We start from the raw sequence: 17,647 nt of genomic DNA on the forward strand, positions 1-17,647 counted from the left end.
GAAGGGTGAGTTGAAGGAAGGAATAATACAAGAAGCAACAATCCTTCGATGAACAACCTCATGTTCTACCTTGCAAAGTCAGAGAGAATCAGAGTAGCTCGTTCAGGGATAATTCCGTAATCCCTACTGCATCAATGCAATGTAACCCCTATGATTATCATCATATCCTTATCATTATCATCTCTTACTATCAATAAAATATGTACTGCAAAGTGGCAGTGATTACCGGCAATGAGGATAATTGCTTTTTTTATTACCGCTCAGCAGTGAGCACATGGTTTGAATTTCCTGAACCAATTTGCACAATTAAGAAGAGATTCATATGTCAGGGTTCGCTGTCAGGAGCCTCGAAAAGGACGACGTGTAATATTTCTCTGTCGGAACGTTGTATTGACGGTAGCTAAACAATTCATCTTAAAGGAAATTCCCGTAATGTAAAGTTTGCTCTTGGCAGCTCCGCATATGGAGCCTGGGTACTGTCAGCGAGAGTAATATGTTATGTGCTATACCCATGGTCATATAATGAGAAGATTTATTTTGCATTCGTTTGATTTGTGAATACTGCGAGGAGAACATAATATACACGTTGCTACAATCCCGTTTAAGTCAGTGGAAATCAGCACGTTTTGTAAACGGGTATCAGCAGCGAAGTCGAAGGTACTATTATTCATTTCATAGAGGTGAATACTTTTTATACACACAATCTATATAACATACAACTACCGAGATAAAGTGTAATCAAAGTAGGGTATACTTGCTATACTGGGCATACTGGAACCAGTGCACGTATGTCACATATGTACATGTGCGAAAATAGCATCGTGAACCCTTTTAGGTATGGCTTTGATAGTTGTCCTGATTTCCCAATACTACATAAAACAGCACACTTTCATGAAAACGCTCAAGGGTGCTGACTCATGAAGATGAACTTATGTTTTTTTTATATAATATAAAGCAATTGGATGCTGACGGCACATTAGGCGCTTCTCGACATTCCCCCGTCCCGCGACGTGTGTGGGGCATTAGGTAAACACCTACAAAGGAATATACACTCTTAATAAATCTTAGCACGTACAAATTTGCAGTCGACATTCCAATGTGTTTAAGACATACACGGAAATGCTGGTGAATTTGCAGTCTCGGATTTGGTAGGGAAACCACATGCTCTCTAAATACGACTGAATGTACTGTGATATTAGAGTTTAGTAGTCTCTCAAATGACAATGGGAGCTAATTGATACGTTCGTGAGCCAACCATGGAGCAGCCATGTATCTCTGATAAGGCGTTACACTGTGAAATGTCACGAGGTTTTGTATTTACAAATGCACACGGTAGATAGTTATTTTAGACTAAATACATTCTCTACATCCACGCTTTAGGCAAAATGTCAGACGAACAAGTAACTAATTGGGTACGTTCTTTTAACGTTTAATCACTATATGGGGGAGAAGGTTCATGAAAGACGTGATCGAAGTGGGAATAGAATCTTTCTCCATCTCAACAAGTAGCGGCTAATTGCGTTATAGTCTGTTTAGTCAGCGTTCCATTATATTACTTCCATCATTTCGTCTTGCAAGTAGAAAAACATTTTCAAAATAGACACAGTAAAACGTAACTCGCAACGTGCACGTGCAGCATTCCTGTATCTTTGGTTTGTTATGCGCCGTAAGTCCAACTCTCCTAGTGTTTGAGGGTGTACGCTTCTCTTATCACGCTAGAAGATTCAGAAGATGGATGGATGGATGTAGAGGCCTTTGTGGGTACAAGGCTACTCAAATTCCCCGCACCTGTATAGTCTCAGATCAGTTGGACGCCATACACAAGAACAGGACTATATCGCAGTAGCCTGTCGTCAGTCAGTACGATCATTATAATAAGCGTGTGGAAGCATTCTTCATTTTCAGCAGGTCACTTGGCACAACATGTGAGTACTTACACTCACGTAATTTAAACACTTGTTTATTGTTTCACGGACAGGTTGTTATCATTTTCGTGGCGACATTTTGCTCATCCACTAAAAATTGAATAATTTTTACACATCATTCAAGTAAATAAAAAAGTTGCATTAATTAAGAAGTGGGTGTTTGAAACAGAATATGAATGTTCTAATAAAAAAATATGACAACAAAAACAAATTATAATGAAAGGCATACATGATTTGCTTTGGTGTTATCTTCGCCGGAGAACTAGTGGGTACAGATACTGTAAATCGCGAAATTAATGCGTCTCCAAAAGAATGCGACAGCTGGCCTCTTGCCACAAATGCGCCACACCCCCCCCCCCCCCCCCCCTTCCCTCTCAAGCATAAGTGGATATGTTATCTAAAGAAAATGTCCTCTGTCAGGTTTACCGGAGAATCCTCACCTTAATCCAACCTTACATTAATCCAATCAAACACCAAATAGAACTGCTTATTAGCGCTGAGTAGTGTACTTCCGCCAAAACAATGCATGCGCGCTGGTTCGTGTCGGCCTTTGACGCAGTCGCAAAAAACAAAGACACTGTGTTGCGTGGGTGGCGTCTGTCTGGACTTGCAGGTTTGATTAGTGATGACATACGTGAGTAGAACTCTTGTCATGACCCCAACAGTATCTAGGGTAATGAAATTGATCTTGAAAGAAATGTATTATGCAGCGGTTTAGTAGTATATTGCGTGCTCAGGCGTGGTGTCTGTAGATGGCTACTGTTGTGTTATCTTTTTCATCAACCTGGTCCTGGTTGAAATAGAAGTATGAGATGCAGTCTAGAAACACATTAGCGCGTATGCGAAACAGCTAAATCCCACAAAAGAGAAATAGTGCCTACTCAGCAAAATGAATATTGTTACATAAATTATATACGCCGATACATATTTAATCTAGGCGTGGTCTTAAACTGGCCATTTGGTACTCAACATTTTATTTGTAACTCTGGCAAACGTACCTGACCATCAAGTAAGCTTACAAGCTTACATAAAGTTATCTATGTGTCACTCTTGCTTTGGCTACTGAAAATTATGTGTGTGTAACCCTGACATCAAGCCTGCTCACTGAAGTTCAATGTGTGTAACACTGACAACAAACCTGCTGACTGAAGCTATATGTGTGTAACTCTGACATTGGGCCTGCTAACTGAAGTTCTGTGTGTGTAAACCTGACATCAAGCCTGCTTACTGTAGTTCTGTGTGTGTAAACCTGACATCAAGCCTGCTGACTGAAGCTCTATGTGTGTAACTCTGACATCAAGCCTTCTAATTGAAGTTATATGGGTGTAAACCTGACATCAATCCCGCTCACTGAAACTATATGGGTGTAACCCTGACATCAAGCCTGTTCACTGAAGTTCTCAGTGTGTAACCCTGACATCAATCCTGCTCACTGAAGCTATATGCGTGTAACCCTGACATCAAGCCTTCTAATTGAAGTTATATGGGTGTAACCCTGACATCAATCCCGCTCACTGAAACTATATGGGTGTAAACCTGACATCAATCCCGCTCACTGAAACTATATGGGTGTAACCCTGACATCAAGCCTGCTTATTGAAGCTATATGGATGTAACCCTGACATCAATCCCGCTCACTGAAACTATATGGGTGTAAACCTGACATCAGGCCTGCTGACTGAAGCTATATGTGTGTAACTCTGACATCAAGCCTGAAAACTGAAGTTCTGTGTGTGTAACCCTGACATCAAGCCTGCTTACTGTAGTTCTCAGTGTTAAACCCTGACATCAAGCCTGCTTACTGAAGCTCTATGTGTGTAACTCTGACATCAAGTCTGCTGATTGAAGTTATATGGGTGTAACCCTGACATCAATCCCGCTCACTGAAACTATATGGATGTAACCCTGACATCAAGTCTGTTCACTGAAGTTCTCAGTGTGTAACCCTGACATCAATCCTGCTCACTGAAGCTATATGCGTGTAACCCTGACATCAAGCCTGCTTACTGTAGTTCTGTGTGTTAAACCCTGACATCAAATCCCCCCTACTGAAGCTATATGCGTGTAACCCTGACATCAAACCTGAAAACTGAAGGTCTGTGTGTGTAACCCTGATATCAAGCCTGCTTACTGTAGTTCTTTGTGTTAAACCCTGACATCAAATCCTCCCTACTGAAGCTATGTGCGTGTAACCCTGACATCAAGTCTGCTGATTGAAGTTATATGGGTGTAACCCTGACACCAAATCCTGCTTACTGAAGCTTTAACGGTGTAACCCAGACATCAAGTCTTCTTATTGAAGTTATATGGGTGTAACCCTGACATCAAGCCTGCTTACTGTAGTTCTGTGTGTTAAACCCTGACATCAAATCCTGCTTACTGTAGTTCTGTGTGTGAAAACCTGACATCAAGCCTGCTGACTGAAGCTCTATGTGTCACCGTAACATAAAGCCTGCTAACTGAAGTTCTGTGTGTGTAAACCTGACATCAAGCCTGATGACTGAAGCTCTATATATGTATCCCTGACTCAAGCCTGCTCACTGAAGCTCTATGTGTGTAACTCTGACATTGAGCCTGCTAACTGAAGCTCTGTGTGTGTAAACCTGACATCAAGCGTGTTCACTGAAGTTCTCAGTGTGTAACCCTGACATCAATCCTGCTCACTGAAGCTATATGCGTGTAACCCTGATATCAAGTCTGCTAATTGAAGTTATATGGGTGTAACCCTGACATCAATCCTGCTCACTGAAGGTCTAACGGTGTAACCCTGACATCAAGACTGCTAATTGAAGTTATATGGATGTAGCCCTGACATCAATCCCGCTCACTGAAACTACATGGGTGTAACCCTGACATCAAGTCTGCTCACTGAAGTTATATGCGTGTAACCCAGATATCAAGCCTGTTCACTGAAGTTATATGCGCGTAACCCAGACATCAAGTCTACAAACTGAAGTTCTGTGTATGTAACCCTGACATCCAACCCGCTGACTGAAGTTATGAATGTGTAACTTTGACACCAAGTATGCTCACTGAAGTTCTGAGTGTGTAATTATAACCCTGAAATCAAGCCTGCTCACGGAAGTTCTCAGTGTGTAACCCTAACATCAATCCTGCTAACTTAAGCTTTATGCGTGTAACCCTGACATCAAGCTTGCTCACTGAAGCTTTATGCGTGTAACCCTGGCATCAATCCTGCTAACTTAAACTTTATGCGTCTAACCCTGACATCAAGCCTGCTAACTTAAGCTTTATGCGTGTAACCCTGACATCAAGCCTGCTCACTGAATCTGTATGCCTGTAGCCCAGACACCAAGCCTGCTCACTGAAGCTATATGTGTGTAACCCAGACACCAAGCCTGCTCACTGAATCTGTATGCGTGTAGCCCAGACATCAAGCCTGCTCACTGAATCTGTATGCCTGTAGCCCAGACACCAAGCCTGCTCACTGAAGCTATATGTGTGTAACCCAGACACCAAGCCTGCTCACTGAATCTGTATGCGTGTAGCCCAGACATCAAGCTTGCTCACTGAATCTGTATGCGTGTAGCCCAGACATCAAGCCTGCTCACTGAATCTGTATGCCTGTAGCCCAGACATCAAGCCTGCTCACTGAATCTGTATGCCTGTAGCCCAGACACCAAGCCTGCTCACTGAAGCTATATGTGTGTAACCCAGACACCAAGCCTGCTCACTGAATCTGTATGCGTGTAGCCCAGACATCAAGCCTGCTCACTGAATCTGTATGCCTGTAGCCCAGACACCAAGCCTGCTCACTGAAGCTATATGTGTGTAACCCAGACACCAAGCCTGCTCACTGAATCTGTATGCGTGTAGCCCAGACATCAAGCCTGCTCACCGAAGCTCCATGCGTGTAACCCTTACATCAAGCCTGCTCACTGAAGCTCCGTGTGTGTAGCTCTGACATGATTTGGGTAATTGAGGCAGCTAAATGATTATTCCCGGGGGCACAGGTGGTCTAAGGCGCCGCAATTCGCTGTGCAAAGTTGCGTCCCTTGGGCACGCAAGAAACCTATGATTGTGGGTTCGAATAATGTTTCTAGGTTTGTCAGCACCCTACCCGTGGTCGTGGGTTTCACCGAAGTGGTAAACGTCTGAGACCTGCATCACTGCGGGATTTCCTCCCACAATAAGCTGACACGTCGCGATTTTACTGGAATACTGCTAAAAGCGGCGTTAAACCCAACTCACTCACTCACTCACTCAGTGATAGTTCCCTGTGTATAACTCTGACATGAGTTGGACCATCGAGCCAGCTCCCCGGTCACCCAATCATGTTTCATATGGTTTCCTGTACGCTACCCTCAAAGTTGCCAGTGCTGTTGTTGTAGCATTAGTGCCTCTAGTCAGTGGTGTCTTCAGGTAAGCTGTTGAATAACCTGTCTATATGTGAAGATGTATGTACATTGTAGTTGTTACTCCCAGGCTTTGTTCAGTGACATGGCTCGTATTTGGAAACCTCAGTTGTCAGAAGTACTGTAAGTTGTTAAAGGTTAGAACAAGAAATGCACAAGTAGAGAATGAATTTTCCGATGACGAATGTTCTTGAAAATGAATCTTTACTCATGCAATCCCAATTTGGTTAATCGATTATATAATCGGACTTTCAATTCTCTCATGAACATACTTTTTTTCATTTCTGGCCAATACCACACCATCACTAAGTGAAGCTGAATGACAAATCGTCTGAAAACATAACCATTTCAGTTAATCCATACAGCCAATTAAACGGAAAGCCTATGTACATCACAGGAGAAGCGTTAATCCTGGAGCGTCAATACACCCAGGGAGTGAGCCGCATCCGATTTACGACACATCTAGCGAGAAAAGACCCTTTTAAGCTATTGACGTCGAACAACACATCGCCGCCGCACGGAATCAATGGTTTGGTTTGTCAGCTCGCTTGGATGAGGGGGTACAATTGATTGTACATACAGCGTTCTCTCATTTCCCATCCCTACTCACACTTAGCATTCCTATCCTCCCCCAATTGGTGAGTTTTTCACATGCTTAGGAAGCCGACCCGAGTAATTACAGCAGGGCATGAGAGGGAAGTGTCCTGGAGATCCGGGGACTGGAGGAGACTAGCACGCATTTGAGGTACAATACTCTTTGGGTGGTGGCAAGGGACAACATACGTGTGTGAATATATTGGCTGTCTAAAACACATCAGTGATTAGTTCTATTATATTGCAATAGTGCACATCGACTGTTAAATTTTCACTTATTCAATAATATACGTTCAATTGAAGAGAATACTAACACTATGATCATCGCTTCAGGAAATAATCTTAAGCATTATATATTCTTTATATATATGTGCTTTATGTTATTGTCAGCAGTGGAGGTGCTGAATGTACATATATATCTTTAATATACGGCATAGTTACAGCGATGTGACATTAAAGGCAGAACAAAGAATACGTCAACAGTGAATAAATAATTTCAGTACATACTGTCCATTGAAATCACATGTCAATTGTACAACTCATCCATAGAGCGATATAAAGAAACACATACACTGTAGTATACAGCCTAGCGGAATATAGACGGCGAATAATACTAAATGCAGTATGATATAACAATATAAATGATACAGTATTTAGTTCTTCTACACATTTCATAATGTAAATATGTGAGTAGTACATATAGTCAAATGTATTACCTGATATGAACATATCCCAAACACAGTAATTAGAATATAAAAGTGTGCAAATCCAATATTGAAATTCATATATTCATCATTCTGTTTTCCTTAATATTAGACACAGCAGGTGATATTTTGTCGATTGTGCGCTTGCATGTCAGATGTATAGCACGAAGAAGTATGATATAAAACACACGTCAGCTTAGAGGGTCAGTATGGCTAATGCCATATATATTTCACAGCTGGTGTTTCAAGGAAATTCACATCACAACTATTTGTTTGTATTGGACAAAATATTGAACATAACGTGTTTTTTGAAGACAGGCACGTTCGCACAAAATACTTTACTACCTTCTCATGTCACGAGCATATGTTTCATCAATGACTGTCCATTGACATATTGAAGCTGGTACGTACAGAGTCTGGAGCTACACTATCGAGTCACTTATGAGATTATACAGCGTCCCAGTGTTGTGTAACCTACATTTAATGGTTTAGATGGTATCACCTTATCATAGACTATGGGTTCCTCATTTTATGGTTGATTAAATCAAGTATGAATCCTTTGATTATTAAATCAGTCGTGTTTCGATTGAGCAGGAGATCATGTGTGCCTCATCGGCCTCGATAGTAAACTCAATTATCGATTCATTAATGCCATCACCATAGGGCATACACGCATTGTTCACGAACAGCATGGACTATTTCCGGACCATGATTCATTCCGACCTACAACCAGTAGTAGATTTAAAACCGAAAAGCATTCAGAATTAAAATATCTAATTGTTGTAAGGGGGCCACATACAAACGAACAAATAACATCAGAAGCAGATAAATCTCTGCTATCCACAATTTGTATACAAAATGGAACTGTATACGCTTTACCACGGTATGATCAATGAACCGAATACTTGTTAGAACATGAGAACTGGAGGGCATCAGACATAGCTTCCAGAGATGATAAGGTTCCCGAGTTTGTCCCTGAGTGAGGCAAACCAGTGACAGGTGTAGACTTTAAGCCCCACACTACCTAACAGTTGTTCGTGGGGGAGAGCTGTCAGCACCTCACATTTCCCGCGTGGGGCGGCCGTTTCTCAAACTAGTTTAATACGAGCAACTGTTCTTTTGAGGAGGTGGCCCAAGCAATCTCTGTAAGTTCATAATCCACACATCACAACACACACCTTCAAATCCAACACATCTTCATACCCTACACACATCACCGTCACCCATCTTCATATCCAAGACATATCACTGTCAAACATTTTGATCATACCCGACACACATCTTCATACCCGACACACATTCATATCCGAAACACATAACTGGCACTCACCTTCATATACATTTTTCTATTACCAGCGTGGCGAAGATACATGTACTGAGATACTAAATCCGTACGTCACACGTGAGTCGTGCATGGTTGACCTCTTTTTATTCGTTTTGATTTGATAACCGTGACCTCTGTCACACCGGAACTACTTTTTTCATTCATAACAAAAATCGCGAGACGTAATTCACTTTTGCAGAACTGACGGAATCTCATGAAAGAAAAACATTTACAAACACGTTATTAAACCACAAAAGATAGTCACACGCATCAAATCTCGCTTTGCATTCCATATTAGTTATGCAAAGAGCTACTACAGACATTATAGCGATATAATCCAGCCATATCTATTTGCAATGTACGACTACCGATAGATCGAGGCCGCGTCCCTATGAACATGACGCACCCGACCACTTTCGCGACTTTCAGTTTGATTTAATGAAAACGGTTAAGCTTGTCAGTTTAAACTATCTGGATCTATATCTAGACATACGTTGGATGCTCCGGTTGTGCCATCAGATTTCCCTTAGAAGCATATGTTGGGACGTTTTGTGACATTGAAATTGTTTCGTTGTTCATGAATGATCATACACGACTGGCCTACCAGATTCACTTAAGGTGAACAGTTCCGATACATTCGAAAACTCCGTGGAAGTTCGCCCAAAGCATCCCAGATATGAACAATATCATTACCTATTGATCTCTAGCGTCAAACGCTGTGAGTAGATCACAGTTGTCCTTTCTTATTCCGATGGTGACCTTGCCCTTCGTTCGTAGCTGTCACTGGCATGCAAGCAGACTTGAGTTTGTTGATTCTCACGTCTTCAGCATTGGGTCGTACATTTATCATAAATGTTTTTGGCGAGCACTCCGGGAAATGTCAACAATGCCCATATTTAGGTATATGCCAGTCTTCATGCGCAACCAGTTATGCAACCGGTTTCAGTTTGGTCTGTTATGGAACGAAAGTTGTTATGTATTTACACTTAAATATATATTTGACGTGGGAAATAAACAAAATACCAAACTCATTTCTCGTTAGATACCTCGCTTTTGCTCTTTAAGATATACTATAGAAATTCCAGTCGTTTCGTTAAAAATGGTATGTAACGAGAAAAAGAGTGTAGTATTCTCTATATATCCGACACACACATGCATACATGACACACACCTTCATTCCTGACACACACCTTCATAACGGATACACATCTTCAAACGTGACACATAATATTATTATATAATTTATGAAATTTAGACACGATTGTGATTCCATCCACTAGTTTACAACACTAAAAGTGTTTATTTATTCCATCAACTGAGGTTAGTAAATGGACAGTGTCACGAAGTGAAACCTTCTTCACCCTTGAATGCAGCACGGTGCACGAGACTTTAGCGTGTACTAGTGAAGCTTGTCTACAGGCTCAATACACACAAACTGAACATTTCCAATGTACAATAATGGATTTAGTGGAGAAGGAAGTATTTCTTGATGTTCACTTTGGATAACGTGCCATGAATGTACGTACGGTCACAGGCGAGTAACGTGTGGGCGTTGCTTTCCATAAGATTAACAACATACACACGGACAACTTGGGCGTTGAGCGTTGGCATGGTATAGAACCCACAACTATGCTATGACTCACCATGCCGACAGTGAACGTTACAGCACACAGGTAGGAAGTTCAAAAAGCCGCCGTGGGTCATAGCTACTTTTATGTGTTGTTTCAATGGAAGCAGGCTGATGAAATTGCGTCCGCTTGAACCCGAGCCGAGATTCCCAGTTGATGACGCTGCCAGCATTGTTTTAATGGCGGTAACTGGTTGGATGTATCAGATCCAATATGAACATGTACATGTACAACGTCCGGCTTCGGGACCAGTTGGTAGTTGACTTGTCATAACACTCGTTCAAACCAATGTATTACAATAGATCCACAAATCTACTGAATAACATGGGTTCGCCTGTTTGGAATGTTAATTGTGGTAAACATGGCCCTTAAAATCACTTTACTGACAAAATATAAAGAGTTATGTTCGAAGTATATTCATTTGCCTAGCTCTAACTTTTCATTTTACTTGCAGAACCATCACCAACCTCATGTCATTACAGATGCCCATTGTGAAGAGAACACCCATTAGCGGGCCCTGAGGCAGGAGAAGGCACTGCTATCAGCTGTAGTGTTTACCTTTCTAGCAAGAGCCCCTCCATTCATTAGTTCGTGTTGACATTCAACTTGTGAAACTTCCTCTACAACTACTGAAGTCCTTCCTCCAAGGAATATTTCGAAAATGCTTGGTTGAAATTGATCATGACGGGCCCATCTATAAAGAATAGGATAAGAAAGAGAAAAATCAATTGTTCCCAAATTACGATTTAAATTCAATTTGGATTCCCTCAGACGTTTAAGTCTGGATATATTCAGTAGTTTGGACGTTTTGACCTTCCCGAGAAGACACGAGTGTCTAATGCTGGGTTCCTGTTCCACTGTCTCATGGGAGTTCCCGATTCCTCCAATAAAGTCTAGTTATCTCGAACGGAATTCAAGTCAGCAACCAACGCAGATCCCAGAGTGAGGCGATATTGTGAATGGCTGGATTCTAATGTCAGTGACTCTCAATATAGTGTGTGATTGAAACCAGCAGAATTTGACATTTTGTTATATGTCCTGTATCAGATTATATTTCTGATAGGTTCTGGCTAGCCCAAAGGATATTTCCATCTGATCGATACATCCCTTCTCCTGCATCATTGCTTGGTGAGTTCTTTAATAACCATTAATTACTGAGACATAATCACTGATCATATTCTATACTTCATTTCCTTCTTCCGTGAGCATTCCATATATTGAACTATGTGGGCAATTCGAATCACGTGGCACAACAGTAAGCCACGGATGGATATCTTACACGTGTCGATACATTTTGATGTCGTATCACACCAGGAAATGTAATATTGTGTTGTTTATAATGTCACTATGACACACGTCGACATCGGAATTCTAAGGTAGCTCGTATATACTAATGGATATACTGCACTTCTACAGTGATTAACATTGCTATTGCTACCAGGATATTATAAACATGAGTATATTGATAAGGTTTAAGAATAACATGTGCTATGCTTTGCTTTCACATAACCTTCAGGTAAAATATCAGGGTTGGATTTTGGGTTACTGTCTCCGGTGATTGCTCATATAGTCTTCAGATAAAACAGAAGGGTTGGATTTTTACGGGTCACTGTCTCTCGTTTTACATATACCATGATAGTACAGGATGTATTAGTGGACTCAATTGCACGTCTTCATTGATGGTTTTGGCATAAGTAAAACTTCCCCAGGGTTTAATCAAAACTAAAAACGGCAATATAATATGTCATGTCTGCAAGTGGCACACTATTGACCTGGACAACAGTCCCTGTTATGTAGTCTCCTCATTGAAGGCTGACTCGGGCAGATATTGACCCGGGCAGCAGTCCCTGTTATATAGTCTCCTCATGCAGTGGCAACCTTTAGGGCTGACTCGGGCAGATATTGACCCGGACAGCAGTCATTGTTATGTAGTCTCCTCCTGCAGTGGCAACCTTCAGTCCATGTTATGTAGTTCTCCTCATTGAGAGCTGACTCGTGCAGATATTGACCCGGACAGCAGTCCTTGTTATATTTTCTCCTCATTGAGGGCTGACTCGGGCAGATATTTGCCCGGACAGCAGTCCCTGTTATATAGTCTCCTCATTGAGAGCTGACTCGGGCAGATATTGGCCCGGACAGCAGTCCATGTTATGTAGTCTCCTCATTGAGACCTGACTCGGGCAGATATCGGCCCGGACAGCAGTCCCTGTTATGTAGTCTACTCATTGAGGGGTGACTCGGGCAGACATTGACCCGGACAGCAGTCCCTTTTATGTAGTCTCCCAATTGAGGGGTGACTCGGGCAGATATTGACCCGGACAGCAGTCCCTGTAATGTAGTCTCCCAATTGAGGGGTGACTCGGGCAGATATTGACCCGGACAGCAGTCCCTTTTATGTAGTCTCCCATTTGAGGGCTGACTCGGGCAGATATTGACCCGGACAGCAGTCCCTGTTAAGTAGTCTCCCAATTGAGGGGTGACTCGGGCAGATATTGACCCGGACAGCAGTCCCTGTTATGCAGTGGCAACATTGAGTGCTGACTTGAGGGGATATTGGCCCTGACAGCAGTCTGCAAACTCTCCACTTCTCCACAAGACAATCAGCTAGGTAATTCTATTGACAGCCTTCTTCCGTCTGTATGCTGTCTTCTGGGCAAGAAATTATCGGCTACATACACTTTGGTCTGGGATAGTCTCTTAGGATAGTCGCTTTGTGCATGGCAATGAGTTGATGTGGAACCTCTGATAGTGTAGTGGTTATCCCATCAAGGTATATGCTACAGCATGTAGCAGAAGGTAGCTGTATTGTCTAAATGTATTTGTAATGATGGAAGGTTAAAGATAAAAATATTGGCAAGTTAAAGGTAAAGTACATCGTTTTTTAATAGATAAGGCTGCAGCAACAGTTGTCAGACGTAGTGGTAGTTTCAGACTGCATTGCTGCTGTTGATGGCGTTGCAGTTATTACATGTTGCTCGACAACCTTGACAATCAAACTACGCGTAGCTGATTTTAATAACCAACATTTTGTTAATGCCTCCTGAACAATACTGGCAACTGCTGCACCAGTCCTTCTATGTCTCCATCTAAACGTATGGAAGAAGGCGTGCCCGTCCACGGCTCCGCGGCTCTAGTGCCTCCAGTAGGTGTACACTTGTTATCACAGTGACGATAGTCTCGCATCACCACACAGAGAGAACATATTCAGCGCATCTACATGCTCATCAGTTGTAACTGTAATATCTGATACTAACGTAGACCAGGGGAGAGACAATTAACACACCAGTGTGACTAACAGATTATCAGCTTCAATGACAGATTACTGGACTTAGCAGTAGGATAATTCCAGGGTGTATGAAGAGGCATTTGTCACGCCTAGAAATGATCCATTCCAACCCTGCATATACTCTCATTATGCTGCTATCTGCTACATTGATTTGCAATACTCGACAGCTACATGCAGCAGGTTTTAGTGTTTTACTGATCTCCTTTGATGGCATGACTGATATCGACCATCGTGAAATCCTGCTGTCGTGGGTCATTCCAACGCGCGTCCATTATCCGTGTAGTAGTCCTATATGTAAAACGCATTTGTTTGGCTATGATTTAGGCTTAAAGAGGACGTGTTAATGTTCAAAAGGTATCAAGCTGCGAATGTTAATTACGAATGCGGTTAATATGTTGTTTCATCTTCATAATGGTATCTTGGGATAGTATAGTTTTGCATAACTTTCACAATAATTCGTGAAACAACGTCTACTGTATGCAGTAGCCAGTGTACACTGACGATTAGCCAAACATGTTTGGACGACTTAGTATAGGCTGCATAATGAATCCGTTTTCAGACATACTCAGCACATGCTTCGACGTTGAACCGTGGGCAGCCGGTGTCGGTAGCGCGAGCTTCCAACTTGCAATGTCAGCACAGGGATACAACATCCACTGTGATGAGTTAATTATACCATTGTCGATATCAATAAAACCTATTCTTAATTTAGTTGGTACGGCCTAAGGTAGAAATCCCATGGCGATTCATTGTGTGATGCACAAACATGGCTATATTTCTAATTAACGATTTGTCTCGGTTTGACATTAGAATATTAAACTTAGATGATGTGGGATGGACATGAAGCTTTTTCTCGTGTATACTGTTGTCGAAGGTTACAATATGCGTTACAAATTAGCAGGGAATAATATTCGTCCTTCACAAAGCCCATGTTACTGATCTAAGAAACCACTGGATCCCTAGAGTGTTATTGTATCTAACAGTAATATAGCGGAAGCGAGCCATTGCCGATCTAAATTTATCTCAATTTACAGTTGATAAATGGTATTCAACAGAGAAGGTTAATTATGAACTAGAAACAGTTGCTGAATGCCAGCCCTGTTGTTACCGATGATAACAGCCAATGCAATAACGTACAAGTAAAATACAACCAGGATGGATTTAGGAAATAAACGTACTGTGTTTTCAATGTAGAACCAGGTTGCCCGCGCTGAATTGAATTTGGAACCGAACGCGCAGCCATATATTGTGGCCATACCCAATGCACTATATTGTTATGGTGATTGTGGAAAAACCAAATACCATATATTGTTATGGAGATTATGGACATGCCCACTGCCATATATTGTTATGATGATTGTGGACATACCCACTGCCATATATTGTTATGGTGATTGTGGACATACCCACTGCCATATATTGTTATGATGATTGTGGACATGCCCACTGCCATATATTGTTATGGAGATTGTGGACATACCCACTGCCATATATTGTTATGGTGATTGTGGACATGCCCACTGCCATATATTGTTATGGAGATTGTGGACATACCCACTGCCATATATTGTTATGATGATTGTGGACATGCCCACTGCCATATATTGTTATGGAGATTGTGGCCATACCCAATGCCATATATTGTTATGGTGATTGTGGACATGCCCACTGCCATATATTGTTATGGTGATTGTGGACATGCCCACTGCCATATATTGTTATAGTGATTGTGGCCGTACCCACTGCCATATATTGTTATGGTGATTGTGCACATACTCAATACCATATATTGTTATGTTGATTGTGGGCATTCCCAATGCCATATATTGTTAGGGTGATTGTGGACATTACCAATGCAATATATTGTTATGGTGATTGTGGACATGCCCACTGCCATATATTGTTATGGTGATTGTGGACATACCCACTGCCATATATTGTTATGGTGATTGTGGCCATATCCACTGCCATATATTGTTATGGTGATTGTGGCCATGCCCACTGCCATATATTGTTATGGATATTGTGGACATACCCAATGCCATATATTGTTATCGTGATTTATGACTATACGTAATGCCATATATTGTTATGTTGATTGTGGCTATGCCAACTGCCATATATTGTTATGGTGATTGTGGACATGCTCACTGCCATATTTTGTTATAGTGATTGTCGACATACCCACTGCCATATATTTTTATAGTGATTGTGACCATACCCAATGCCATATATTGTTATGTTGATTGTGGACATTCCCACTGCCGTATATTGTTATGTTGCTTGTGGACATGCCCACTGCCATATATTGTTATGGTGATTGTGGACATACCCAATGCCATATATTTTTATAGTGATTGTGGCCATACCCAATGCCATATATTGTTATGGTGATTGTGGACATGCCCACTGCCATATATTGTTATGTTGATTGTGGACATGCCCACTGCCATATATTGTTATAGTGATTGTGGCCATACCCACTGCCATATATTGTTATGGTGATTGTGCACATACTCAATACCATATATTGTTATGTTGATTGTGGGCATTCCCAATGCCATATATTGTTAGGGTGATTGTGGACATTACCAATGCCATATATTGTTATGGTGATTGTGGACATACCCACTGCCATATATTGTTATGGTGATTGTGGCCATATCCACTGCCATATATTGTTATGGTGATTGTGGCCATGCCCACTGCCATATATTGTTATGGATATTGTGGACATACCCAATGCCATATATTGTTATCGTGATTTATGACTATACGTAATGCCATACATTGTTATGTTGATTGTGGCTATGCCCACTGCCATATATTGTTATGGTGATTGTGGACATGCCCACTGCCATATTTTGTTATAGTGATTGTGGACATACCCACTGCCATATATTTTTATAGTGATTGTGGCCATACCCAATGCCATATATTGTTATGGTGATTGTGGACGTGCCCACTGCCATATATTGTTATGTTGATTGTGGACATGCCCACTGCCATATATTGTTATAGTGATTGTGGACATACCCAATGCCATATATTTTTATAGTGATTGTGGCCATACCCAATGCCATATATTGTTATAGTGATTGTGGACATTCCCACTGCCATATATTGTTATGTTGATTGTGGACATGCCCACTGCCATATATTGTTATAGTGATTGTGGCCATACCCTCTGCCATATATTGTTATGGTGATTGTGCACATACTCAATACCATATGTTGTTATGTTGATAGTGGACATTCCCAATGCCATATATTGTTAGGGTGATTGTGGACATTACCAATGCTATATATTGTTATGGAGATTGTGGACATGCTCACTGCCATATATTGTTATGGTGATTGTGGACATGCCCACTGCCATATATTGTTATGGTGATTACGGACATACCCAATGCCATATATTGTTATGGTGATTGTGGCCATACCCAATGCCATATAATGTTATGGTGATTGTAGACATACCCACTGCCATATATTGTTATGGTGATTGTGGCCATACCAAATGCCATATAATGTTATGGTGATTGTGGACATGCCCACTGCCATATAATGTTATGGTGATTGTGGACATGCCCACTGCCATATATTGTTATGATGATTGTGGCCATACCCAATGCCATATAATGTTATGGTGATTGTGGACATACCCACTGCCATATATTGTTATGGTGATTGTGGCCATACCCACTGCCATATAATGTTATGGTGATTGTGGACATGCCCACTGCCATATATTGTTATGATGATTGTGGCCATACCCAATGCCATATAATGTTATGGTGATTGTGGACA

General features: G+C 41.5%; 1 protein-coding gene across 8 annotated transcripts in view; it reads left to right on the top strand.

Moving 5' to 3' along the window:
- The window catches only part of LOC139468176 (solute carrier family 22 member 4-like), an 85,792-nt gene that overhangs the window by 21,770 nt on the left and 46,375 nt on the right, over nucleotides 1-17,647 (top strand). For 4 of the 8 annotated variants that reach the window (XM_071249984.1, XM_071249983.1, XM_071249975.1 and 1 more), the window contains exon 2: nucleotides 11,006-11,679. The exons of 1 other annotated variant lie outside the window; for it this stretch is intronic. The gene's annotated coding sequence lies outside the window, so the exon portion shown is untranslated. 3 more of the 8 variants (XM_071249978.1, XM_071249977.1, XM_071249976.1) reach the window with 3 other exon arrangements.

Source organism: Haliotis cracherodii, unplaced genomic scaffold, assembly GCF_022045235.1.
Source record: "Haliotis cracherodii isolate W230 unplaced genomic scaffold, xgHalCrac1.p SCAF_2, whole genome shotgun sequence".
In the NCBI taxonomy this organism is placed as follows: domain Eukaryota; kingdom Metazoa; phylum Mollusca; class Gastropoda; order Lepetellida; family Haliotidae; genus Haliotis; species Haliotis cracherodii.